Here is a 5,000-nt window from a genome sequence, read left to right on the forward strand (position 1 = left end):
AACACGGACCAAGGAGTCTAACACGCCCGCGAGTCGTAGGGACTTTGAAGCCCGAAGGCGCAATGAAAGTGAAGGCCAGTCCGTCTGGCCGAGGTGGGATCCCGTCGCTCGGCGGCGGGCGCACCACTGCCCCGTCTCGATCGCTCTGTCGGCGAGGCGGAGGAGGAGCGTGTGCGTTAGGACCCGAAAGATGGTGAACTATGCCTGAGCAGGACGAAGCCAGAGGAAACTCTGGTGGAAGTCCGCAGCGATTCTGACGTGCAAATCGATCGTCAAACTTGGGTATAGGGGCGAAAGACTAATCGAACCATCTAGTAGCTGGTTCCCTCCGAAGTTTCCCTCAGGATAGCTGGCGCTCGAACGCAGTTTTATCTGGTAAAGCGAATGATTAGAGGCCTTGGGGCCGAAACGACCTCAACCTATTCTCAAACTTTAAATTGGTAAGAAGTCCGACTCGCTCGATTGGAGCCGGGCGACGAATGCGAGTGCCCAGTGGGCCACTTTTGGTAAGCAGAACTGGCGCTGCGGGATGAACCGAACGCCGGGTTACGGCGCCCGATTGGGACGCTCATCAGATCCCAGAAAAGGTGTTGGTTGATACAGACAGCAGGACGGTGGCCATGGAAGTCGGAATCCGCTAAGGAGTGTGTAACAACTCACCTGCCGAATCAACTAGCCCTGAAAATGGATGGCGCTGAGCGTGCCGCCTATACCCGGCCGTCGGGGCAGAGGAGGTAACCCCCGCCCGGGAGGTAAGCCCCGACGAGTAGGAGGGTCGCTGCGGTGAGCGTTGAAGCGTAGGGCGCGAGCCCGCGTGGAGCCGCCGTGGGTGCAGATCTTGGTGGTAGTAGCAAATATTCAAGTGAGAGCCTTGAGGGCCGAGTGTGGAGAAGGGTTCCATGTGAACAGCCGTTGCACATGGGTCAGTCGATCCTAAGCTATAGGGTAGTTCCGTTCCGAGCGGTGGCGTAGGCCTCTCGTGGGTCGCGCCCCTTATGCGAAAGGGAATCGGGTCAATATTCCCGAACCCGAAGGCGGAAGTCGCTGCCTCGCGCAGCCAGTGCTGCAAAGCAAACGAACTCGGAGACGCTGGCGGGAGCCCCGGGAAGAGTTGTCTTTTCTTTGTAAGGGTCGGGCGCCCTGGAATCGGTTCGCCCGGAGATAGGGGCTGCGGGCCCGTAAAGCACCGCGGCTCTTGCGGTGTCCGGTGCGCTTCCGCTGGCCCTTGAAAATCCGAGGGACACCGACTGATTTTCCCCTCGGCTCGTACCCATAACCGCAGCCGGTCTCCAAGGTGAATAGCCTCTGGCCGATAGAACAATGTAGGTAAGGGAAGTCGGCAAATTAGATCCGTAACTTCGGGAAAAGGATTGGCTCTAAGGGCTGGGTCGGTCGGGCCGGGGAGTGAAGCGGGACCGGGCGCGTGCCGTGACTGGGCGAGGCCTGCGCAAGCAGGGCGAGCCCGGACTAGTGCCGGGCCCATTCCGTGGACCTTCCTGGCTTGGCGGTCTTTCGGGGTCGCTTCGGCCGGCGCCAAACAGCCAACTTAGAACTGGTACGGACACGGGGAATCCGACTGTCTAATTAAAACAAAGCATTGCGACGTCCGCAACCATGGCATTGACGCAATGTGATTTCTGCCCAGTGCTCTGAATGTCAAAGTGAAGAAATTCAACGAAGCGCGGGTAAACGGCGGGAGCACAGCTGTTTCAAACATACGAATTAAGTCATGCGCCCTCAACGTTACAAGTCGTATCGCTGGAGTAACAATACATAAACAATTACTTACAAATCCACGTGTGCAGAGTGGAGTCAAACGTCATTTAAAGACATGTTTTAAACAGCCAATGAGAATGAGATAAAAAAATAAAGGGTCGCTAAAAATATGAATATTCATTAAAGAGTCCCTGGATGAAACAAGCACGTTGTCGTTTTGTTTTTTACAAGGAATGTAACGCTGAAAATTAATGGAAGGGTGGACCATAAAATACAAGCATATACCAATTTACGCACGTGAGTGACATTTCCAAATTTGGTACATGTTTGTTTGTCCGTATCTTTAAAAAATGTAATTTTCACTCTAATTCTTTGGTACTGCATGATAATTTAGTTATCTGTGAATGTTATAACATAGTAATGGTCGAGAGGTGATGGTTGAATTTTTGAGCTATGGCCGTTTCAAATTGTGTCATTTTTAGGCTTAGGCTTGTGTCTACTCTAGTTGCAACACTGCCTTTCATGTGACAGCTGACCCAAATGAGTTTGGAAATGTTACATTATATTAATTATTTAGGCCTGGCTGGGTAGGGTAGGCATATACCAATATTATAGGCCCTATTTTTATTTTAATACTAGGCCTATAGGCCCTAGCTAGACCTGTGCTCTCTAGCAGCCTACTACAGAGAAGCAGCTTTCCGGCTTAGTTAGCCTGGCCTTGAGTAGGCTAGCCTACTACTAGCCTAATAGGTATTAGTAGGCTACCTAATTAAAATTAGGCCCAGGATCTACGCCTAGGCCTAGGCCTATATATTTTTAATATTATTTAATCAGTATAATTAATTTTAGTTTTAATAAATTTACAGTATTCATTACAAAAACTGTAAATTTAATATTATGAGGATTATATATACCATGTATGCAATGACATAGGGAATATTATAGGCCTACCCTGTATGTAATAATTACAATATAAATAATGACAAGCATCATATTAACATTCGGTTTTGCTCATCACTGCATATTCAAATTAGTATGCAATCATATTAAATTTAATAAGTTAAGTTAATTTTATAAAATTGTTATAATAATTATTAATGTTATACTATTGTAGGTAGCCTACATATATAGAGCAGTAACCTGAAGTGGCTAAGCAGATTTGGACCATACCTACCATCTATATAGGTAAGATTATTTTGCTGTTCAAGAAGTAGCAAATATTAAATTGTGTTTACCATGCTATTAATTTTCAATATTAACAATCAATCACTACCTCTGGCTGGGTAGGCTAGGCCTATATGATAGGCCCTATTTTTATGTTAATATACTAGCTAGACCTGTGCTCTCTATCACTAGCAGCAGCCTACAGAGAAGCAGCTTTCCAGCTTATTTAGCCTAGCCTAGAGCAATTAGGCTAGGTATAAGTAGACTACCTAATTAGGTCTAGGCTCTACGCCTATATATTATTATTTAATTATTATTAATTTTAATTTAATATATTTACAGTATTTATTTAAATAATGTTTATTATGAGGATACCTGGTTATATATACCCTATGCAATGACATAAGGCATATATGCCTACCCTGTATGTAATAATTACAATTATTATAAATAATGAATTTTAACATTCGTTTTTGCTCATCACTGCATATTCAAATTAGTATGTATGCAACCATATTAAATTTAATAAGCTAATTTTAAGTAATTCTTATAATAATGTTTTACTATTTTGTAGGTACATAGCGGCAACCCGAAGTGGCAAAAACATTTTAAACAGATTTGGACCAATACCTAGCAGCCTACCATCTATATACAGTAGGTAAGTTTATTTTACTGCTCAAGAACTAGTAAATTTTAAATTGTGTTTACCATGCTATTAATTTTCAATATTAACAATCAATCACTACCAGTGGCTGGGTAGGCTAGGCCTATATTATAGGCCCTATTTTTATTTTAATATACTAGCTAGACCTGTGCTCTCTAACACTAGCAGCCTACAGAGAAGCAGCTTTCCAGCTTATTTAGCCTAGCCTAGAGCAATAGGCTAGGTATAAGTAGACTACCTAATTAGGTCTAGGCTCTACGCCTATATATTATTATTTAATTATTATTAATTTTAGTTTTAATATATTTACAGTATTTTATTTAAATAATGTTTATTATGAGAATACCTGGTTATATATACCCTATGCAATGACATAAGGCATATATGCCTACCCTGTATGTAATAATTACAATTATTATAAATAATGAATTTTAACATTCGTTTTTGCTTATCACTGCATATTCAAATTAGTATGTATGCAACCATATTAAATTTAATAAGCTAATTTTAAGTAATTCTTATAGTAATGTTTTACTATTTTTTAGGTACATAGCGGCAACCCGAAGTGGAAAAATCATTTTAAACAGATTTGGACCAATACCTATACATACCATCTATATTATAGGTAAGTTTATTTTACTGTTCAAGAACTAGTCAATTTTAAATTGTGTTTACCATGCTATTAATTTTCAATATTAACAACCAATCACTACCACTGGCTGGGCTAGGCTAGGCTAGGCCCTATTTTTATTTTAATATACTAGCTAGACCTGTGCTCTCTTGCACTAGCAGCCTAAGAGAAGCAGCTTTCCAGCTTATTTAGCCTAGCCTAGAGCAATAGGCTAGGTATTAGTAGGCTACCTAATTAGGCCTAGAGGCTATTATTAATTTTTATTTTTAATATATTTACAGTATTTATTACAAATAATGTTTATTATGAGGATACCTGGTTATATATACCCTATGCAATGACATAAGGCATATATGCCTACCCTGTATGTAATAATTACAATTATTATAAATAATGAATTTTAACATTTGTTTTTGCTCATCACTGCATATTCAAATTAGTGTGTATGCAACCATAGTCAATATAATAAGTTAATTTTAATTAATTCTTATTATAATGTTATACTATTACTATTAATATTTTTTAGGTACATAATAATATAGTATAGCGGCAACCCAAAATGGCTAAAACATTTTAAACAGATTTGGACCAATACCTATACCTACCATCTATATAGGTAAGTTTATTTTACTGTTCAAGAACTAGTAAATTTTAAATTGTGTTTACCATGCTATGAATTTGTAACTTTAACAATCAATCACTAACACATGTACAGTACAGCAGTAGTACTATCAATCAATAGTAATTAGTTAGTAATTGAAATATAGACATACTATAGTATTACTTTTACATGTTCATTATCATTAGGCATTGTTAATAGGAAAT

General features: G+C 40.5%; 1 pseudogene; it reads left to right on the forward strand.

Moving 5' to 3' along the window:
- Positions 1-5,000, forward strand: part of LOC140042473 (large subunit ribosomal RNA) — an 8,905-nt pseudogene that overhangs the window by 848 nt on the left and 3,057 nt on the right.

This window comes from Antedon mediterranea, chromosome 2, assembly GCF_964355755.1.
Source record: "Antedon mediterranea chromosome 2, ecAntMedi1.1, whole genome shotgun sequence".
NCBI classification, from domain to species: Eukaryota; Metazoa; Echinodermata; class Crinoidea; order Comatulida; family Antedonidae; genus Antedon; species Antedon mediterranea.